Source organism: Papaver somniferum, chromosome 7, assembly GCF_003573695.1.
Source record: "Papaver somniferum cultivar HN1 chromosome 7, ASM357369v1, whole genome shotgun sequence".
NCBI lineage: Eukaryota > Viridiplantae > Streptophyta > Magnoliopsida > Ranunculales > Papaveraceae > Papaver > Papaver somniferum.
The window spans coordinates 93454503-93479360 of NC_039364.1; the positions used below are offsets into that span (position 1 = coordinate 93454503).

General features: G+C 36.0%; 1 non-coding gene across 1 annotated transcript; it reads right to left on the reverse strand.

The window, feature by feature from the left end:
* Positions 1 to 1362: 1362 nt before the first annotated feature.
* Positions 1363 to 1435, reverse strand: TRNAE-CUC. The gene has a single exon. It is a non-coding gene; the product is annotated as a tRNA-Glu (tRNA).
* Between the last annotated feature and the right edge of the window lie 23423 nt (positions 1436 to 24858).

Sequence of the window (24858 nt, forward strand, 5' to 3'; positions counted from 1 at the left end):
TCAGAGCTTCGTATAATTATGAGTTTACGATTTTATCCTTTGTCGAAAATCCACCATATACAATAGTTATTGCTATTCTATGAGATCAAGCCATGGATTCGATCATAGAATCAGAAAAATTGTTTATTGCCATTCTGTGGGACCAGTCGCAGATTCGACCATGGAATAGGAGCAATTTTTATTGCCATTCCATGGGACCAGTCGTGGATTCGACCATGGAATAGGAGCAATTTTTATTGCCATTCCATGGGACCAGTCGTGGATTCGACCATGGAATATGAGCAATTGTAATTAGGAATAATTAACTTTGTGGCTCTATACTAGCAGAGCAAGCTGTCTGGGAGCATTAATTATCCCGATATGAGATTGTCGGTAAGTCATATCCTTTATATAGTCAGGGTAAACTCGTTGTTTGTTCCTGAAGACGTTATCGCTCTATACTAGCAGAGAAAGTTGTCTAGGAGCCGTCCATCTCGTGATACTATATAGAAATAATCACTGAAAGTATTCAGTATTCATGAGATATGTCGTTGTCCAGTCGTGAGACTACATATTTACATGTACTCTGAGAGAAAGTACTCTCCGTTGAGAATTCGATGAGAGACCCGTGTCTCGATACTCACGTCTGATTGTTGGATCAGAGCTTCGTATAATTATGAGTTTACGATTTTATCCCTTGTCGAAAATCCACCATCTACAGCATGAGAATGGCTTGTAAACCTTTACTATAAATACTCCCACGTGTAAACAGAGGCAATAGATTAATCCAGTGATATAAATATAACAACCAAACACTTCCATTGATAGAGAAAAATCAACACAATCAAATAATCCATGTGATGGGAATTATAAACAAAGCCTCGACTTGATTCCTTTGCCGCTCACTTAGAGAGACCAGTCTTGATTCTAATTTTACTTGCTCAATTTCTTGCATTGCCCTGTACAGTGGTTAATCTAGATGCTTAGTCGAAAGCTACATTATAATTGCATTGCAGGAAACATGGGTTTAGAAGCCGAGCAAACTTTTTCTTCGTGTGGTATGTCTCTAGAAACTTAAGTTGCTCCTTCCATATATTTGTGTTCAGGTCAAGTACTCCAATATCAACTATTATAACAAAGATTGAATCTGTAAGGTTTTGGATGCACACTCCAGTTCTCAGGGTTTCACTTATTGAATTATCTACATTGCACCCATGAGTTTCATCACAGAGAATTTGAATTAGCTTGTTCTGTTCAGATGCTTCTCATGTACCGAGATGATATATGACACCCCTCATGATCCCATAAATGTGTTGTACTACGTAATGAAGAGTTAGTATTGACAACAGAAGCATATGAGGTCCTAGCCTACTCAAATAACAGTGCCATCTGCGGGAGTCGAACCCACAACTACATGGTTGAGAACCATGTGCTCTTCCATTTGAGCTAAGACGGCAAGTAAAGTGATTACATGAATGAACCATATGGTATTGTGCTAACATACTATCCAAGAGTAATTTAGAGTAATGTTTCAAAAAGGATCAGATGGATTCTAAAGAAAGAAACACAAAACCACATTATATTAATGAAGCTGCAATTACGTCGTCATATGTTTCCTCTGTCTTGATAGACTCCTACTTTACCAATCTCAGTTCATAAGGAATCCAAGTTCAATGTTTTCATGGACACTTACAGATCACAGTGATTTTTTTTTGAAGCATAACATATTGTAAGTAGTTGATAATCCAAAGATATCGGTCATAGAAAGAAACTTTACTAATGGTTGAAGCCGATATTTTGTTTTAGTAAACTGTAAGTTCTTTTTTTTTCCTCTAATAAAAATACTTGAATTTTTGTGGATATCGTATTATTAAGCCATGGCCATGACCAAGATCCAAATTACATAACAGAGACCTAAACAGGGGATACTAAAAAAAAATTAAAAAACACCACCAACAGAAGAGAGACTTGAAAGAAAATAGTTATAGAACATGAATTGAAGAAAACAAAATTCTAGAATCATGTTCAAATGGGAAAAATATCTCATTATCCACACCCATAGAGACACGACACTAATATTCACCTGGTATAGGTAACATATGATTCCCCTTTGGCTTTGCACGTGATCTTTACATGTATAAGTTTCCTATTTGAAGGTATTGGATCCAAATTAAACTAAGCATTAGACTATCGTAACTACATGAATTGAAAAATTATAGAATATTATTTAGCATGCATACATCAATAGAAAGTTAGACCCCTAATTTAGCAGAACTTATAACGTATCACATAATTATATATCATTTGCATATTCCAATATAAACTGAACACGATTTAAGATGGTAGGTCACGGGATTATGGATGTTTCACATCCAACCAAGCAAAGTATTTTAGCACAAAAGAAGATAATACTTGTCCTACTATTGAAGTGAAACCCCCAACAACAATAACTATCAAGTTTTCACTGGTTCCAATAGATTTGGATCCGCTCTTTCTAAGATATAACTTCTTAAAGTAGTTTTATCCATAGCAATACACAACAGTGAAAGATTGCAAATTGTGGGTCCCAAGCCCTTGGAACTATGGAATAACTTGTAGGAAATGCTTCACATATGACATCAAAGAGGTTCCTACAAAGATCATCCACCGCAAGTATAAACAGTCTACGAAGAGTGCTGCAAGTTTCACAAAACAATGGTACTCGTGAACGTCAAGATTTAAGAATACATAAATAAAAAGATTATTTAGAAGCTTGAATGTGAGACTATGTAACCTGTTGATCAATGTCATAAGACATAAACAGTTCTAATAACGTCACCTCGTCGTGCCATTATCTAATTTGGAATTTTTATCGAGTTCCAGCTGCTAAAGCATAATTATCATTCTCAATTGCTTTTGCAGTTGAGGATTTAAGAATACACCAATAAAAAATTATTTAGAAGCTTGAATGTGAGACTACGTAACCTGTTGATCAATGTCATAAGACATAAACAGTTATAATGACGTCACCTCGTCGTGCCATTATATAATTTGGAATTTTGATCTCGAATTCCAGCTGCTAAAGCTAATTCTCATTCTCAATTTCTTTTGCAGGTTTCAACTGGAAGCAAAGATGCAACAGTGAACTTAGAGATTCATGTTTCCTATTATGACCAAGTTAACCTTAGAGATTCCTATTCTAGAACAGTTCATAAGTTGAACAAATTAAACAATACCCCCTCCCTACCTGAATTGCATGTACAAACTCAGAAACCCCTTCCAATTTTTTATTTTCTATTAGTCTCAGCATCCCTAATATCCGCAACAAAAACATCATCAGCTCCTACATCAAATCGAATAAATTGAAAGAAGAATACACATGAATACCTTTATACCAAGAGATTGACTTATTACCAACACACGCGTTTCAACATTAGAATCCACATACTTGAGATAGTTCCTTGTGATTCAACATCAATTCCTGTGATGAATAGATAAGAATTTTCATAATAGAAATCTCTAATTCCAGTGACCTTGTACAATAGATACAATCAAGATACAACCAAAATAGTGTACATCCAACTATCAGAAATAGATTTGAACTTTTGTATTAATTTGTTATGCAATTTTTAAATTCATTTGATGGTCATGCTTGCAATGGTTCTGATATTGACTACTCAGTTTATGCAAAGAGGCTTGGGGCCAGACAGGTGTTGATTCTGAAGTTCTTAGATTAATTTTGAAGTGGCTAATGAAAAATTACACACATACCTTTGCACAACAACGTTCCTGAAGATAGTGTACTTCACATGCATTCTGTTTGTTTTGACTTCAATGATAGAGCAGAGCGACAATCATTATTCCTAATAAGAGGATCAAACGATTATCTGGATCGCCTCTATCAACGGAAAAGTGAAGTTATAAAAGAAAGATAGCTTGCACCATCGATAGATCCTCTGGGAACCACCAGTGAACAACAAAAAATATCAGCAACACCCCGATATATGTCCCTTGTACAAACTGAGTAATAAATGCTTTTAATCTCTTGTTTTTCAACAGTTCCAACAGGTCTACATGTGCATGCTTCTGAAAACGGGGGATGTCACACCACTCGGCATTAGTTGCTTTTAGAAAAAGCATCGACGGAGGGCCTAAAAATTAGCGCTTTAAAAATACATATGCATCCAAAAATGAGGCCTTATAAACTACTACAACAACAGCAGAACTTTCTAAATCTTCAAATAAACAGTATCCACTACTAATTAATACCGAGAAACATACCCCGTTTAACTGCGTAGAGAACCTGGCAACAACAACATATGCAGTTTTTCATATTTTTGAAGTCCATTAGCCGAGATAATCAATAACAGTACAATATAGATGGAATGGCTTGCACATTTATAAAGCACCTGTAAATTACATACATCAGTAAAAAGCTACTCAAATCAAGCAAATTTACTACTCGATGTACTCAGTCTTACCAAGGCCAAAACCAACAAAAGAATCAGACTAACTAACTTTCAGCATCTGAGTATCCATTGCTTCTATCTACATCCAAATTTAGGTATTCAAATAAAATCGAGTTTCAAGAGAAAAGCAGCAAAAAAAAAGACTCACATCAAGTAGAACATCACAGTAATAGCAATATCCGAAGCCTCAGTGGTAATCCAATAAAAACATCACTGGTCAAAACACCAGCAAAACCTTGTTGCCAATAGGTAGTCACCAACCTAACCAAAAACAAAACGTCTTTTGTTAATTTGTGTTACCCTGGACGGGAGGGTCATCCGGCTAATAGGTAGTCAAACCTGTTTTGTTAATCTGTCAACCTAATGAAGCAAACTTGTGAGTGAATAACTGTCTTTCCCCCGGGAGAGAGAGCACCTCTTGGTAGTAAGAGAACCAGGTGTTTTAAGAAAATAATTCCAGATTTACAGCAAGCAGTATAGATCTACTTCCTTTGCTCCGTTAACAGATGGATATCTTAGATGATCATCTTCTCATCATTAGACCACTTACTCTATTGACGAAAGCTCACCAATTGCACATCTCAACTTGATGAATTGTAGTCAGTAGTCAATCTGCGTCCTATCAGTTTTCAAATTCACTAAATTACTACACTACTAAAGATAAAAATACACATACCTTCTTACCACCTTCCCTGCTATTTGGTTAAGAGAGTGCATGATCTTAAAGATGAGTGATATTATCCCTCAAAAAATAATAACTGGGATATACGCAGATAATTTGATATCAAGTCTTTCAGGTGTTCAATTTCTACTTCTTTTAAAAGTACTTTTATCATTCAATATTCTTACTTGTTTCAATGGGCTTATGTACCTTATTTTTGAATACCTGATAACAAATTTTAAATATCTTAAGTTCACTAAACAATTGTGGAACATCAACTTCCTGTACTTAGATCTCATTTTGTATCTCAGAACTCATAAAAACTTCTCTAACTTTACAGCCTCTAAGATCTTCACCTAATTTAGCCATATCTGATACAGATCCATCAGCTTATGGATACCTTCCGATCCCCGATGCCATATTCGCATTCTGCCTGTGTTCATCTATTTACTCATCTAAATTACAAATCGAAGGAATATATATTACCTGGAAATTTTCATTATTAGTTGCAACGTCAAGTTGTGTCCCCATCCAACTGAAACACTACCATCCACTCCCAAGTCATATAATTTAGTAAACTACATATATCAATGCAACACCTAATTTACTCATCCAGTAAATAATACCCAGTGCCAAATACAGTAAGATCGAGAAAAAGTTGTTACCTTACTACTGCAAGCATTCCATAAATAAACATAATTATCCAATCCAAAAGCCTCACCAAGGGACCTGATCTCGGTGCTATGATGATGCTCAAATACCGATGCCAAATGTGTTCTTATGTCTAATTGCTCAACAGACAAAGTAAATCTCCTCTCTGGACAATCAGGTATATATGAAATAATATAGAAGAAAAAGGAATTTACTCTAAACTAAAATCACAAATTTTTTACAAATATTTTGAGCATGATAGGTAAAAGTAACCACAATTTCGCAGGTTGAGGCTTATGTTTCCATATTGTAGCTAAGAGAACATCATCAGTCAACCAAAAACCCTAATCACATAAAAATAAACAAAAAGCCGAATCAAAACTTAGCAAAGAAAAAAAAAATCTGAGACACACAAATCACTTCAGAAAAGTTTCAATAGAAATTGAGTGAGACACACAAATCACCCTAGGAATTATGCGGATGGTTTACCTTTCAATTACTCTTGTAACAGCTTTTTGATTAATTCTTTTCTGTCTGCATCATTTTTCTTAGCCTTAATTAACAGATAAAAAAATATATCAATAAGCCGACAGATACTAAACGTAAGCTATTGATAAGTCCAATCCCATAAATTAATCTAGATTGGAAAAAACCCGACCTGAATTGGAAAAAGGCTTCTCCTTTGGAGATGGTTTCAGCAGAAATGTGCATTCGTAGCTAGATCTCTTATTACACCACAGTAATCAGCATCCAAAAGTTTGAAGAGACTTCTATTTGAACCGTTTATGGTTGAGAGGAGTAAAAGACCCTAGAATTTGCTAAACCCAGAAACCCCAAAGACCCTATTTTGCAACAATCTTACGAAACTTATTAGAACCATGCAAAGGAGTAACTCAATAATTCGAGATGAAAACGAATCAAAACCCTAGATACTATACGAAATTGATAAATTAGGGTTTGATGCAACGAATTTCGAGATCCATACCTCTTCGAATTGGGAAAATCAAACAAAAATTACGATAATCTGTGGAGAAGAGGAAAAAAATAGACCGGGGGAGTTGGAAAGAGAAGTAGATTTATGTTCACCCAGACCCCACCCCATAACATATCCCATCATTCCCAGCCGTCCAAGTCAAACGAAATCAGGACGATAATGACCGTAAGATGACCCTTTTCGTCCAATCATGTCCACTCTTTGACTCTTTGATCAATGAGTCAATTACCACGTTTTTTTGTAACTATGATAAACTCCTTGACGAAAGCATTTAGCCTCGGCTATATGATTGCATCTAAATAAGTTGATATGTGCTTACTTTTGGTCATAAAATGTCTTTATGGAAATTTTTATTAGGATCCCGTTTTCGTACCTTTGCCAATTTTATTGACAAAAAGGGGGAGAATTAATGTGTACTTCACACTACAAATACATATGGTTTTCGGATCATTATGTAAGGGGGAGTGGTTTCCTTGTGAGATGGAGTATTGACTAAGGGGGAGTGATACATATCACCGTGGTATTGTTGTCGAAGTTGTGATACAATTGAACTTTGATGTTGTACAATAATACTATGACACTGTATAACAATGATTGAGAATTCTTGTTTTCTCATTGTTATAGCTACAGATTTTCAACAATGATGATGCTAAACTTACAACCTTTGGAATCGTTGGAGTACTTGGAAGTGACGAAGATTTCGAGTAATGTTGATGATTAGGCGTGTGGAAGAAGAGCTACACAAGTTTATATATCTATTTTTGTATTCCATATGCATTGATAATTTTGTCACTAAAATTGACAAAGGGGGAGATTGTTAGAGCACTGCTCGGTCGAACTCGCATGCAAGCTATCTCAAGCATGTTTGTCAATGTTAGTGATCAAAACTATAAGTCTTGATTTCTAGTCTACTATAGCTAAGTCTCGGACTAGGATAGAAAGTGTAGTTGAGCTCAAGAACTCCATGGCGATCATCATACAAGACGAAGAACTACTCAAGGAACTGGTGGATCTTCATCGACTAAAAGGTATGTGGAGACTTGAACTTATCTATCACTCAAAAGTCTATCTACTTTATCTCCTATCTTGAGACAAAAGTCGTTTTGCTATATAGACTTTGATTATACACATTTGCTATTTCGAGCCGAGTTTATCTCGCTTATCTATTTCTCGAAATATGTGTTGGTAAGCTTTCGCTTTGGCCAAGTTCATATTTACCTAGTGACGAAAGTCATGTTATGTTTCAATCACTTGAAAATGGCTTTGACGAAAAATGGTTTGTGAATAACTACTATATAACGTCCTCTAAGAATGTTTCAATGATTGAAATGAGAGTTTTGATCATATAACCATTGTTGGATATAATCATTGTGTGGAAACACATACATGTATAAGTCTTTATTCCTTGAACCAAAGTATGCATACTTTGTTGCTCAGGAAAACCGCGAACCCAGTCCGCGTACTGTCGGAGGTTCTCTTCCCGAGAAAATCTGCTGGAGTTTGTGAACTATTTACAAACTTATTTCGGGTACTTAAGTTCGCGTACTTAGATTGGTTATTTTCCAAAAATGATTATTCGTGAACGTATACTTATATTAACTAAGGAATGCAAGTTTGCAAACCATGGCTATAAAGTTCATGAATCGATTCGAGTGAATCAAATCGTTTTTGCTTCGATTGTATCTTGTATACTTCTATAAGATCTAAGCAATTGAAAAACTATATAACTAGTTCATTTGAGTCATTTGAACTAGTTAAGGTAAAAAAGAATATGGTTGACATGAAAGTGCTCATATGGCTAACCATTTGGTTAACTACTGTTGAACCAACGAATATACATGTTTGGGTACGGTTACACAAACCTAAAACGTGCATTTCATTTGTGTGTAACACGATCTAACAGTTGAAAGATATTAGCTTGAATCTAATCAGGTTTTTATCTAACGGTGAGTATTGAATGCTTTGTTCTTAAGCTAACATTGATTGCAAGCCCTGATTTGAAAGACTATATAAAGGAGAACTCTACCAACTGGGAAACTTAATCCCCACACCTCATGTATGATACTAGTTGTATAATCTAGAGTCGATTATCCTTTAACCTTAGGTTTCTACCGAGGCCCGTTAGGTTAACGACTTGAAGTTCATTGGGATTGTGAAGCCAAACCGATACTACTTTCTTGTAGTTGTGTGATCTGATCTTGCTGTTTCTATCGTATTGAGTACAATCGTAACTATTGGCTTGAGATTGATATCTCCGATAGGCAAAATATAAATTTAATCACAAACATCTTCGTCTCATCGTTTGTGATTCCACAGTTTCTTCTTTCGCCGCGTCGATTAAGATTATTGTGAGGTGATTGATAATATTAGGCTGTTCTTCGAGAATATAAGTCCGGGTTATCAATTGGTTCCTGTTCACCTTGATTTATCAAAAGACGAAACAAAACTCGTAGATAATTCTGTGGGAGACAGATTTATCTATTACCGTAGACTTCTCTGTGTGATACAGATTTGTTTATTGAAGTCTTAGACTTTGGGTCGTAGCAACTCTTAGTTGTGGGTGAAATCATCTAAGGGAATCAAGTGCGTAGTATCCTTCTGGGATCAGAGACGTAGGAGAATAACTGTACCTTGGATCAGTGTGAGATTGATTGGGGTTCAACTACAGTCCAGACCGAAGTTAGTTTGTAGTATGCTAGTGTTTGTAGCGGCTTAATACAGTGTGTGTTCAATATGGACTAGGTCCCGGGGTTTTTCTGCATTTGCGGTTTCCTCGTTAACAAAACTTCTGGTATCTGTGTTATTTCTTTTTCGCATTATATTGTTTATCTTTATAATTGAAATATCACAGGTTGTGCGTTTGAATCAATCAATTGGAAAATCCGACCTTTGGTTGTTAATTGAAATTGATTGATACTTGAACAATGGTATTTGGTACCGTTCAAGTGATTTCTCTTGTATTCAATTAGACTCGCAGATTTCTATTTGCTTGAGTAAGAATTGAATCGAGAAATAGAAATATAACTCTTTGATATACTTTATTAAGAATGAGTCTAGTTGATTCTCTTGAAAGTATATTGGAGTTAGTCCATACAAATTTCTAATCGAAATATTGGGTGTGGTTGTTGTACCCCCGCTTTTTCAGTATTGTCTCGATCTCGTATCCATAGACGATAATAGGAAGTGTGAACCGATTTGTTGTATTGTCTCGACTCAATCCATAGACAATCACTTTTAGAGAAAGGAATTATAGGTGGAAAAGTTTTAGTTTGAGGTATATTTGGGTACCCTCGTATTTTCACCTTCCTTTGCAATAGAAGGTTTGTTCACCTCGAACAATTGAGATTGAAGATCATCAAGTACTTCTTTTGAATCCTTTATCATTATCTTATGATGCCTAATAAAACTTCTAACAGTAAGAATTTGTTGTCTCAGGGAATCTTGAAGATTATCAGGTTGTTGCACATCTTGAGTTTCAGTCATAACCGATGCACATAATGCTAAATCATCTAGAGATGATCCTTCTTTCACCGATTTCTCCATTGAAGCAAGATAGTCTTCTTTCGGACAAGAAGAATATATATAATATAGATTAGGAGAATCAAGGGGTGAATAATTTGGTTTATGGAAACCGAATATATTTATCCCAAAGGTAAAAGATATTGATCATGAGATTATTGTTACCTACAAAAAGAGCAGACTTACAAATTCTGCCCATATTTTATGCCTCCTCACAAAAGATGTTTGGGCAACAAGTGAGGATGCATTTTTCAACACAATCAGTGTGTGTTGAGGGGAGAATTATTCTCACCACAGGTAACAAAAACAAACTTAGGATGATTTGTGAACACAATAGGTTGTGTTTCTCTGTGTTCTTTCTTTCTCTTATTATTGCAAGAGTCTGCAACTTGTTTTCCGGATCTAATAAACTCATTAGCCTTCAAATATTTTATGCCCTTATGAAGTGCCTTGATGAATTTATTTTGTTGGAGATTCCAATAGAAGTTTGCAGAGTGACTATCTTTTTCACATAAAAAACTCAACATATTGTCGGAAGATTTTGAGAGCGAAATACGTTTTCCTTTGTTAACTTCTGACAACATTGGTTGATTGGGAATGTCAACCAATTTCTCTTTCTCAGACTTTGCCTCTTGAGTTTTATCTAACAAGGATTTTTTAAGATTATCAAGTTTCCCGATTAGCTTTAGATTTTCCTTGATCTCCAATTCAAGTTTTTCAAAACAGTTCTTTAGGAGTTGATTAAACTCGCTAGATAGATCACTGTTAGTTTTGGAAAAAGTGCATTGCAACTCGATATTCTTTCATAAGGTTTATCTTCTGGAATATCATCTAGGGTAGTAACATAAGCCTTGTTGCACTTCTGATCCTTTTTGCAGAACAGTAACTTGTCATACGTCCGAACTTACGACACTTGAAATGTTGAATTTCCCCATTACCTTTTTCATGGCAAAAAGATAATGTATCAGGACTTGATTTATTTTTCAATAAAAATCCTTAATCCGTTGTGTTAGGAGTACAATTATTGAGTCAAGCTATTTTTCAACAAGTGTTTTATTCTTTTGACAACGTTCCTTAGTCTGATTTATACTTACTTCTTTCGAAGATTGATTAGTATTATCTGAGACATTAGATCCAATATTTCTGTTCTTCAGCAAAATTTCTTTATCAAAGATCTTTAACTTTCCTACAAGAGAGATCCGAGAAAGTATAGAAAGATCATTAGCTTCTATTATAGTATGTTTCGTAGACTCGTATCTGGATGGTAACGATATGAGAATCTTTCATGTTATTTCCTTTTCAGTTATAGACTTTCCAAGTGAGAAAGAAGCATTGACAATCTCAGAAAGTTTAGTATTAAACTCCTCGAAGGTATCGTTATCATCCATTCTAAGGTATTCCCATTCTAAAAACTCTAAAGAAGAAGAATAAGAAGACACATACGTTCGTGGATCAGTTATAGAAAGTTAATGGATCAGAAGAGATCCAAAATAAGGGAACATACTTTGTTTTCAGTTATCTCGTATCATTTCATAGCTCAATAATTTAGAGGATTCGCTTCATATTAGAGCACATGAAACAAAATTAACAAGATGCATTAGTTACTAGGAGTCAAAATATGACTCAACATTCAAAATAAAGAAAACAACTTTATTTCAAACACAATATCAGATGATAACATACAACGAACTTAAGCATCCCACAAATATCATCCTCGCATCTCTCAAGTTAGATACAAGGATGAAATTACCTAGAACTAGGTAGTAGAGTGAGATGTAATCCCACTATGAATATTGAGAGACGAGTTGTAAATACCATCTGAGTGTTTATGCCTCGTATCCCTTACCTTTTTTCGGTTATATCTTATCCTAGAAGAATTATACATAAACCTTTTAGAATATCCAACAGAAGGATTTTTCTGAGGATTAAGTCTAGGACCTCTTGATTTTCGTTCCAGAGGATAAGAATTATGAGAATTCCATATCCTAGACTTAGATCAGCCAGACTTATTCTCATAGACATTCTTGTAGAAATTTCTAGATGAGTGACCTTGGAAACCTCTTTTATGAGAGTTATGATTTTCTGCAGGAATGAAATCCATTCTAGATGTCGTCAGACAATTTACTCTGTCGACTGTAAAAAGAAGTAGATTTTGAAGATCCAAAATCTGTTTCTTTCTAGCAAAACAATGTAGAGCATTATGATTTCTTTTTCCCGCAGAATAAACAGGTTTATGGACAAGAAACATTGGATGAATCATGTTTTAACCTCATAGCCTTTTCGGAAATCCGCAAGTCACACAAACGTTTCTTAGAAGACAATTCCTTAGGAGTAATTTTCTCCATGCTAGGTAATACCACATGAGTATTAGAGATATGCACTGAAGGAGACTTACTCACTAAAATAGAGTTTTCCCTTTTCAAGGATTCACACTGTTCCTCGGCTAGTAAAATAGATGCAACAAGTTTCTCTTTTTCAACACGAAAGTTGTTCAATTCTGATGAATGAGTCTTGATTAAACGTTATTCTCAAATTGAGTTTTCTTTAACAGTATCTTCAAGCATACTAATCTTTTCGCGCTGTAGAGTAGTTTCTTGAACAAGATTTTCGATATTGTTATAAAAAGACTCAATAATACTATAGAGTTCTCGTTCTTTATCAAGAGACTTCTCAAGTTCATCAGTGAGTTGAGAATACGTTTTGATCATCTAAATCAGCTAAGGTTGGTTTATGATGATTGAATCTTCAATTGCTACAACATCAGGGACTAAGAATCCTAATGGAAATCATGGTTTGTTTGTTGATATTCTCAAAGGAAATAAAACCCTAACTCCAAGTTCTGTTGATCTTTCCAAGTTACCTAATCCAACTCTAAAAGAGGGTGAACCTGCTTTAGAAATCTCTTTGGAATTGTTTCAAGAGGGTTGTATCAGATTTCAACATGGTTTTATTGCTAGGTTGGATTTCACAGGTTTAAAGTTTTCAGAAGTTAAGAAACAACTTTTAGAACAATGGAAACTTGAACGTATTAAATTTCTTCCAATGGCTAAAGGTTTTTTCATTATTATGATTTCATTGGTTGAAGATAAAGAGAAGATTCGTAATGGTCCAGCTGCAACTGTTAATAATCACCTGTTGAAGCTTATTGATTGGTATCCAGGTTTCAACCCTAAAAAACAACGTTCTTTACACGCTTCTGTTTGGGTTATGTTTCCAGATTTACCGGTTGAGCTTTGGACTGAAAAGTCTTTGCCTTCAATTGGGAAGATTTTAGGTAATCCAATTGTGGTGGATGAAAAAACGTTACAGCTCGATTATGGTTTTTATGCTTCAGTTCTAATTGATGTTGATTTTTCTAAGCATATTCCAGAGAGAATTCATCTTACTTTTGGTGGACAAGAGTTTTGGCAGTATATTGATATTCAAAAGTATCCAAAATTCTGTTCAAAGTGTAATATTTTTGGTCATAATGATGTGGAATGCAAAAAATTATTGGCCAGAACCGAAGGGAACAAGGAGAAACAACAAAAACAAGACACGGGTGAGCCTGCTTTCAAGAGAAGATATGAACCAAACGCTGGTAAGAAGTGGAAAGTAAAGAAACATTCAGCTGAGTTACCAGAGGTTAGTGTGGGTGATGATGTGATTTTGGTAAATTCTAAGCAATTTTAACAGGATATTGAGAAGCACAAGGATGCATTGGCCCATGCAGCTCAAAACAAAACTGATGCTTCAGCTGGAACAAGTGGTGATGTTATTTCGGAAGAGCTCCAAAAAGAACTAGCTAACTATGAGGAACAATTTCGTGAAGCTCAGTTAAATCTCATTAAGTGTAAAAACACTATTGTTGTTCAAACAACGCTTGTTACAAGGTCAAAGCAGAATATTGCAACGTCTGGTGCAAAGGAATGTGTAGCTGGGACAAAGCAAAAAAACACGGAAAAGGAAAGTACGTGCGAAATCTGGAATCTATGCAAGGTTCTTCCGTGCAAGGTATTCAGTATGTGACTAAATCTAGTTATGTGTCCAAGCTAAATACTAGGGAAGGCATATTCGTGCAAAACCCTGATTTAGTCACAGCCGGGACCAAGAATATGGAAAACAAGTCCGGGTCAATGCTGGTCAAGGCCGGGACCAAGGCTATTCAAGGTAAGTCCGTCTCCAAGTCTGACTTGAAATACAAGTCCGTTTCCAACCCTAATGCATCTAATGAGGATTGGACGCCAGTGAAGGGTACAAAATTTTCTTTTACTCCTCTAACTGATGCATTGCTTGAATCTTCTGAAATAGTTAGGAAAAATAATTATGAAATTCTAAGTTCAAAATTGGGTTTTAGAGATGATGTTGAGGGTGATGATTTGGAGGAAGTTCAGCAAAGTATTGTTGAAGATTTAGATGAGGAAGAGGCTGAATTGCTTGCTGTTAGTATGGCAACTGAAGTTAAGAGGTCAAAAGAGTGGGGTATGGTTACTGATGATATTAAAAACAAGAATATCAATGTTTCAAATGCTCCAGATCTAGTTTGGAACTCAGTTGACAATTCAGCTAATGATACACCAAAGAAGACAACTTTTCTTGATAGATAAGGCAACAAAGGGAGGAAACTCAAACCGGGTTGGAGGATAATATGTTTTATATGAATAATATTTAAAATAAGGAGTAACTTGAATAGGAAAGCAACATTCATAATGATGATGTGCGTGCTAATTTTATTCGAAATCCAGCCTTTAAACGAGATTATTTCAAGGAAAAAAGGAGTTGTTGGAGAGAGTTACAAAGAAAAAACCACAAACTCCTATCAAGCTTGTTCCTGGTAATTATGCTTCAGATGAAGATGAATATGAAGATGAAGATGATATGTATGAAGATGATTATAATGAGTATTATGGAGACTCTGATGTTTTGGCAGAAATCCTTGCTGGTCTCCAAACTAAGAAGAGGAATTTTAAGGTGGGAAAGGGGCGGAAACGTTTTTAAATTCTTTATGTTCTTATTTTTGTTAGTTATTTGTATTTAGGAGTTTTTTATGAGCTTTTAGTGTTATTTTTGTTGTTATTTTTTCTCCCTTTTGGTTTATGGGGGTGGGGGGCCTTGAGCCCTCATTGTAATTCTTGTAATTACGTCTTTTGGCTTTAATAAACCATTGGACTTGGCAAAAAAAAAGTGAGATGAGAATATTTTTCCTCAATATATCTAATTTTAGGAACTTGAATATCAATAATCTCAGCAGATTTTTTTTAAAGTTCTGGTGAGCTCCATTTCAGATTCTGACATAGTGTCAGTTGTCACTTTAGAGGGAATGTTATCAGAATCTGATAGAAAAAGTTTTCTACGTCGGGATTCGGAAGAATCAACTAAGGAGTTATCCTTTGAGGTAAGCCCAAGACATTTGGCATACTCAAAAACTTTGGAAGACATCTCTGTGTCCGTAAAAGCGAGATAAACTTCTATCCACAAAAATCAGATTGCTACAAACACATACTTATGAGGTCTCAACGTGTTTGCCTGCTCTGATACCAATTAAAAAAAGCAAGAGTATAAAAACCACACCCAATAATTCGTTCGAAAATCTGCATGGACTAACTCCAATAGTATTCCGAGAGCACCAGCTTATAAAGCGAGCTCAACCAAGAAAGATATCAAAGAGTGATATCTCTTTTTCTCAGTATAATCTGTAATCGAACAGATAGAAATCTGTGATCCCTTTTTTTTTTTGCTAAGTCCAATAGTTTATTAAAGAAAAAAACGTAATTACAAGAATTACAAGGGAGGCTCAAAGGCCTCCCACCCCCATAAACCAAAAGGGTAAGAAATAACAAAAAAGAACCTTATGAGGCTCTTAAAAATAACTAAAAAAGAAAAGAGAAGTTATCTACGTCGCATTCTTCTTTTTTGGTTACCAACTTTGCACACTTTACTCTTGGATAAAATGGTGTCCAAGTCTTCAATTTCTTCATAAAATTCTCCCTCTTCATCTTCATCTGAAACATAATTACCAGGGACAAACTTGATTGGAGTTTGAGTAACCGACGAATCATCCAAAATATTCCCCTCAAGATCCGTCCTTCCTTCCAACATCGCATGAGCTATGAGAGAAACCTCCCTTTGAGATTTTAGAGCATCCAAACGTGCCCGGAATGCTTCTGATTTTGTCTTCAAATCTGGACCCTCTCTTTCCCATTCCGAGCTTCCTTGCAATACGCCTTTCGAAAAGATAAGTCATTTAAAAACTTTTGTTGAATATCGAATTTCATAATTTTAAAAAGAACCCCATGTTCCTCTTTAGTTAACTGAAAAGAATGATTAGCACTTGATATAGGCTTCACGCTGGTACTTTCACGGAATGCAACATCAGGCCCATTCCGTTCTGAGCTGCCCATATCACCAGACCCATCCAAGCTTGGACCCACAGTCCTAATATCTTCACCACCATTCACCAAATCCAGACCGGATTCAGCAATTTCCGTAGCCACTTGCGTTGAAGACACAGGTGAATCATTAAACTCGGAAACCTCAGCTTCCACTGAATTCTCCATACCCGGTGAATCAGTCTTTTTCTCGAAAACCAAGCTACGATCCCCCTGATCTTTGCGCTCAGCCAACCTATCCACTGTTTTAGCTTCCCACTTATCGAAAAAATCAGCATCCACATCCTCCCCATCATTCTCTATTTCCGTTTCAACTTCAGTTTCTAGCATCACATTATTGTCATTAGGAAGACCTAATTCCCTGTGAAGAGCACCAAATTTATTCTGATGTCAAAAACTCTCGGAGAAAAGCTCATCAACCCGTGGTGTAAGAGAAGTATTGTTTTCAGATGTTAGAGCAACATGCTGAAAAATCGTACCACCTTTCACACCATTCTTCTTGTGATGAACTTCACGCCATTCCTTATGGCCTTCAACCAAAACAACATCATCCTTCTTACCAACATGTTCTTGCAAGTTCGCATTAACTGGAACCGTACCAGAATCAACGCTACTATTAGGTTTGTTACGTACCTACTGTCCTTGGGGTTTTTGAGGACAACTGACCTGTTGGATAACATGTTTCTTCCACATCCAAGTGACCAATAATCTTGCATTTCAAACAAAATTTAGGAAGCTTTGGAATATCTATGGTTTTCCAAAAACTTCTTCCATCAACATCAACATGAATGCCATCAGTGTCATGCTTTGCGAAATCAATATCCACAAGCACAGACGCAAAGTGACCATATTCATGATTCAACGTTCTTGCATCCACCACAATTGGGTTTCCAAGAGATTTTCCCAGTGAAAGTAATGTCTTCTCTACCCATAGCTCTATCGGCAATCCTGAAAAACGCACCCAAACTGTTGCACGTGAAGATGGCAGTTTGTTAGCATCAAATCCAGGGTACCACTCAGTGAATCTAAAACGCTGTTGTTTGACCTTCCATCCATCATCATTGAAAACCCTATCTTTGTCTTCTTGAGAAAGAAGTTTGATAATGAAAAATCCACGATTCAATGGAACAAACTGAACCCGACCCTGACCTAGCTTCCATTATTGTTCAAGGGAGGTTTTAACTAAAATCAGTTCCCTTAAAAACAATGCGACCAATAAGGCTAAATCGCCAAATCTCGCAGCCCTCCATGAAGAAATCACGAGGCATTTCAACAGCAGGTTTTCCATCCTTTGTGGTAGGATTAGGCAGAGAACTTACATCCACGGAAGTGGAAATATGAAGTTTCTTTTCAGCAGCGTTTAGGGTTTTTTTACCCTTAACCATGTATGCAAAGGATGCAGGCATTTGAGACGTATCATTTGGAACCAGAACATGGTTTTCTCCCATTGCCAATCATCCAAAGATGATCAAAACAATGGAGAAACGTGAAAAAAAAAACCCTAAAAAAAAACCAAGCAAAATCGCCAGAGCTTTTAGGAGAGGAAAAAAAATCTAATATTTGTGAGCCCGGTTGATATTTCAATTATATAAACAAATATAATGTGAAAAAAGAAATAACACAGACACCAGAAACTTTGTTAACAAGGAAACGGCAAATGCAAAAAAACCTTGGGACCTAGTCCAGATTTGAACACCACACTGTATTAAGCCGCTACAGACAACTATCCTACTACAAGTTAACTTCGGACTGGAATGTAGTTGAGCCCTAACCAAGTCTCACACTGATTAAGGTACAGTCGCGTTCCTTACGCCTCTATAACAACGCTGAATTTTGCGCACTTGATTCCCTTAGCTGATCTCACCCACAACTAAGAGTTGTTACGACCCAAAGTCGAAGACTTATAGACAAATCTGTCTCCCAAAGATATGTCTATTCTTTGTTCGATTTTTGTCCGTATTTTGATAAATCAAGGTGAACATGAACCAATTGATAATCTGGTCTTATACTCTCAAAGAGCAGCCTAGAAATACCAACCGCCTCACAAAAACCCAACAGATTAACAGGAAAAGTTATTGCGGAACCACAAGAGTCTGAGACGAAGAATTGTTGTGATTACTTTTTATATCTTACCCATCGGAGATAAATCTCGAGTAAATCTTAGAGAAGATAAAACTCAATATGATAGAATAAGTAAGATCAGAATGCACAACTGTAGAAAAAATAGTTGGATCTGGCTTCACGAATCCCAATGAAGTCTTCAAGTCGTTTACCTATATTGTTTCTAGGAAAAACCTAGGTTAAAATAGAATCAACTCTAGTATGCAACTAGGAACACACAAAAGTGTGGGGATTAGGTTTTCCCTTTGCTAGAGTTCTCCCTTGTATAGTCTTTCAAATCAGGGTTGCTTTCAATTAAAGCTAAGATAGCTTAGTAACAAAGCATTTAATATTCACCGTTAGACGAAAACCTGATTTAAGATTCAAGCTAAAAATAAAGCAATCAATCTCCACCATTAGATGGTCTTATCTTGTTACACACAAATGAAATATACCTTCATTTAGATATGGGTTACCGTACCTAAACGTGTATATTGAGTTGGCTCAATAATAGTTAACAGAAGTTAGCCATATGAACACTTTTGTCTTAGCCATATTCATCTAACACTTGTAGATCAAATATGAAGATCAATCAATCATAAAAGATAATCAAATGAATCTAATTGTGTTTCAAATAGATTTGTTCAATTGTTCACTATCTCATAGAAATATATAGGGCAATTTTGTGTTTCCTCCCCTCCCAAGATCGCTAATTAGTGTTTCCTCCCCAAATAAACTGAAATTAGTGTTTCCTCCTATCGTCAGAAATTCCATCCAACTTCTAGTTAGCTGAGTCATCGAAAGTATATGCGTGGAAAAAATGTACACGTGTTAAACAAAAATACCAGAATACCCTCGTTTATATCCCACATCTGAAGAATGGGTGTCTAAACCTATCTTCTCTTAAACCCTAAAAACTAGGTCGAGAATTTCTTTCCCAGTTCAACGTAGCAAATGTCTCAGACCCCAAACATGTCGTTGCACACAAGATTCACGCCGAAAAGTTCAAATCGAGATACAAAAATTGGTTGATAGGGGTTGGAATAAGAAGTTGAATATGGTGACTGAGTTCAATTGAATATGAATCTCAACGATTCAAATAGTGAGAAAAGAACATGTTTTTTGGTTTGGATCTGGTGAATCCGATAGGAATTGAAGACTGTGTTGTTCGAATTATTGTAAATCTGGGAAAAATAGATGGTGCAATACTGTTCTTTCAGGTGATGGAGTAGAACATGAAGGCATCTGGTGATGGTTAAGGAAACGAAGATGTTGTTGCCTGGAAAAGATGGTAGATAAATTGAAGTCCGTGTTGAGATGATTGATGGGTTGTGGTTGTATTTGATGTTTGGTTCGAGAACTAATTTGGGTTTAATTTGATCTGATCAATCAATAATGGCTATCTGTTTTTCATCTTCTTCAATTCTTAGTCTCCAACTGTTCATCAATGGTGAACATAGAGAACCATTACAGACAAAAAAAATATATCGATCATCAATCCCTCTACTGAGCATATTATTGGTATGGTTTTATTTCCAAAAATTTAAACTCATGTCTCTATGAGTTTTATCTTGTTGAATATTAATTGGTACAATCTAGTGATTATTTGTGCTTGTATTTGATAAAAACAATGAATTAGAATGATATACGGCGTGTTGTTGGTAAATTAAATTGAGTTGTGGAATTTGCGTATCTTGTTCTGTTGTTGCAGGAAATATACCGTAAGAACAACTGAAGAAATTTCGTATGAAATATCAGTGAAGAAGATGAGGTCATTTTAGGAAATTTATTAAAATTACTTTTATGTATGCTACGCATACAACTGCGCTGACTCAGCTAACTGGCAATGGATGGAATTTCTAACGATAGGAGGAAACACTAATTTCAATCTTTTTGGGGAGGAAACGCTAATTAGCGATGTTGGAATGGGAGGAAACTCAAAATAGCCCAAATATATATGAACAAATTGAATCGAAATCGATTTGATTCGTAATCATACAAAGTACTAATACAAGAATCAATCCATGAACATTAAGCCACGGTTTGCAAAGATTGCGTTCCTTAGATCATAAATGTTTTAGTTCATGAGTATGAGAATCATATATGACCGATTATAGAACTTCACCATTGTGTTCGCCAACCAGGTACGCGAACAGCAGCTTCGGACCTTGGCCTGTCAAGCCGTTCGCAAACCCGGTTTGCAAACAGTCGTCCTGGACCCAACTTAGGTAAAACCGTTCGCATACTAGGTACGCAAACAAGGTTCCCGGACCTGAATCATCACAAAACAGTTCGCATACTAGGTATGCATACCGTTTTTTATCCAGACATAGTTAATCGTTCTAAACTCTCATTTCTATCATTAAAACATCCTTGGAAGACGACAATGATTATCTCATATAAACCATTAGCTTAAAGTAATTTTCAAGTGATCGAATGATCAATACGAAACTTCCTAAGTTAACATCAAATGACTGTCTCACACAAATCATATAAGATGTTCAAGGTAATTTTCACATGATCATCTTTTAACTTATATTTAGTTTTCAACAATAAATTGTTTCTAAGTAAACTCGTCAAGAATATGATGAACATAGCTAAAGCAAAAAGCTTCCAACACATATTTCGAGAAATAGATAAGCGAGATAAACTCGGCTCGAAATATCAAATGTGTATAATGTAAAAGTCTATATCGCTATACGACTTAGTCTCATTAGAAGATAGTATAGAATAGACTTCTGAGTTATAGATAAGTTTTAGTCTCCACATACCTTTTGTTGATGAATTTTCTCCAAGCTCCTCAGTGGATCTCCATCTTCAATTGGTGAACGCCGTGAAGTCTAAAGCTCAAATACACATTCTATCCTAATCTGAGACATATCTATAAGTAAACTAGAAACCAAGTATATAGTTTTGATCAACTAAACTTGACAAACAAGCTTGAGATAGCAACGCTTGCTAGATCGACCGAGCAGTGCTCTAACAATCTCCCCCTTTGTCAAATTTAGTGACAAAACTATCAATACATATGGATTAGAAACTAAATAAACTTTGTAGCTTCTCATCTATCATGCTTGATTTCCTTGAATTCTTTGCTACTCCAAGTACTTCAGCGATTCTGAACGTGTTCAACTTAGCATCATTGTTGTTGAAGATCCATACCCATAACAATAAGAAAACAGATGTTCTCAATCATTGTTATATAGTGTCATAGTATTACTATAGATAATCAAAGTTCAATTGTATCACAACTTTGAAACAATACTATGGTGATATGTATCCTCCCTCTTAGTCAATACTCCATCTTACAATGAAAACCGCTCCCCCTTACATAATGATCCGTAAACCATATGTATGCAGTGTGAACTACCAAATAATTCTCCCCCTTTTTGTCAATATAAATTGGCAAAGGAACGAAAACTACGGAACCATAATGAAATTTTCAAAGAGATACTTCATGAATAAAAGAGAACATATCAAGTTTGTTTCCATGATTTTACAAAGTCGAAACTTAGTGTATTCATCAAGGAGTTTATAAAAATACAAGATAACTCCTACAATATTCCACAGCCCCACTCCCCATAAAGATATGGCAATTAGAACAATTTCAATTAAGAACTCTCCCCCATTATATGTCATTCCCAAGAGAACAACATGAGCGACCTTACTTTTACAAGAAAATAAGGATTTATTTGGACGTTAACAAACCAGATGGATTTGTATCCAGTAATACTCGGATAAATTAACCACAAGAAGAACTTATTGATTAATTTAATCGGAAACGCTCAGCATAAGAAAACTTACAGAGCCATACAGTACTTTCACAAAAGTGGATCAGGGAAAGATCAATACTGCGGAATACTTTCAAAAGTTCATTCTATCTTTCATCAATATTTGCATAATGACAAAATAGACTTAACTTTTGAACATATATGAGATAATCATAGTTCATGGATGTAAATCATCTTCCAAATAACTTTAGAATTTAAATACTGCAAAAATCATCTTCCAAATAACTTTAGAATTTAAATAAATAAATCTAAAAACATTGCAAGATGAAAATCGTTGAAATAGCTATGTGTAATCACAAATAATGTTATTCCAAACCCTAGTGTGACTACTAATTTTCCCATAGTCTACGTAATGTATACAGCTCAGAGAATCAGATACTAAGTAGTACTGATGCCTCTGTTGAACTGATAATGCTAAGTAGTAAAAGATATTCAAGATCACAATAATAACTAAGAACACAAATATAACGTAAATGCTTCAAGTTATCATGAGACACAAGAGATTACGTGGTTCGACTTTCGTCAACGTCCACGGGGTAATGAGTGATTTTTTGTATTAGGTATGGTGGTTACAAAGATCTTAAATGCTTCCCAAAGTAATAAAGAGAACTCAATTTGAAGTAAATACTTAAGTTCTAAACATTAAGGAGGTATAATCTTAAGACTAGATCTTCTCTCCTAGATATTGAATGCCTTTAGTTTGTTGGTGAAGCTTGGTATTTATAGCCTCTTCTACTTCAGGTATATCTTTGCTGTCTTTGGACCCATCGTTCTTTGATATACCTTTCGTACAAATGGTAACTTCGTTCACCGCGTGCTTTCTCCAGTCGGACTCTTCCACCTCAGCTGACCCATGTTCCTTCGGGAACTCCCCAGCCTTAGTACAGATTGTACCTTCGTTCACCGCTATCCTTTGCCATTCAAGTTTTGCCACATCATCTCTCTCCACGTGCTTTGGTTATGCGTGTAGATAAGAGATTTGTGCATTTAATGTTGATTAGATATGTCATTTACCTCTATCCCTTGGCCAGCCGCCTCTCTCTAGACTAGGCTTTACTTTTCCCATCTGGACCGTCGAGGTATCCCTTCTTGGGACAAGATAAAGTAAATCTACGAAGGTATCCTCTATTACTCAGGTTTCTCTGTATAGTGAGGGATACACAATTTTCCTGTACGCGACCACTAAGATCGTGGCACGTGCTCCGCAGAATATTGGTATTCACAGTTTGCCCCTTTTCTTTCATATTCTACCATTTGGTAGGATTGGAAGAAAAACTCCCGGAACGCCGCCATTTTTGCATGTACCGATTGGGTGGTCCATATGTCTTTTCATGCAATAACTTCCCCTTGAATTTCGGTACATCCAAATTTTTGGATTCTCCAGCCGCCTATAAGAAGAGAACAAAAAGAAGGAATTTTCATTAACTCCTTTCTTTCTCCCCGAACTTTCGCTCTCCATCCCTTTCTCAGAGATTTTCTTTTGCTTTCAACTGTTGGTCTACCATCATTTTTCCAAGGCTCAGGTCCTTCACTACATGATCATCACATCCAAGTAAGTGATCGTTTATTTCCTCAACTTTACTGTTGCTTTTCGTATTCTCCATGTTTTCTGTTTTGGCTGTTGATGTTGCTCTTATCTCTGTGTGTATTGATTTCTGCTTCTTTATGCTTCCTTGTGTTATTTGAAAGCACGGATTACTCTCCATTTCATGATTTCACCATGTGTATGCCATGATCCTCTTCTCCTGCAACTTTTCCCATGGTAGTGAATAACCCTTCATTTTGACTTACGATTGGATTAAACTGTTTCCTTTGGTTGGTTTAATTAAACCCATGCCCAAAGTACGCGTGCTTTTGCCCCAAATATATTTTTGAGTCGACTGCAATTTTTTCTGCCATTGTTGAAGTATTGTTCTTCCTGCTGGTGCTAGAAATTATGAGACTACCGAAGAAGCTTGAACGTAAAGATATGAGGCCTAGCTCGTCAAATGAGCCTCCTCCGCGGATGGATCATCCTGATGCTACACCTTCTACTCCCCCTGAGGACACTGATGTATCTGTTGATACTGAGATGGTTGTGGTTCTTGAGACTTCTGCGGACCCTGAGGCTGAAGAGGTTGTTGTTGAGGATCTTCCTTGTCCTCCGCCTCATTATGAGATTCAAAGACTGCAACTGCGTGACAAAGATAGCTATGCTCACTTGTCTTTGGATGAGATCACCAAGTCCTTTCGCCTTCATAAGTTTGATATTTCTTTTTTCAATTGCCCTGATGTTCTCATCGAATCCATGATTTGAAGTTTTCCACATGATGATAACAACCTCTTGATCAATGTTGGTCAGTTGGAC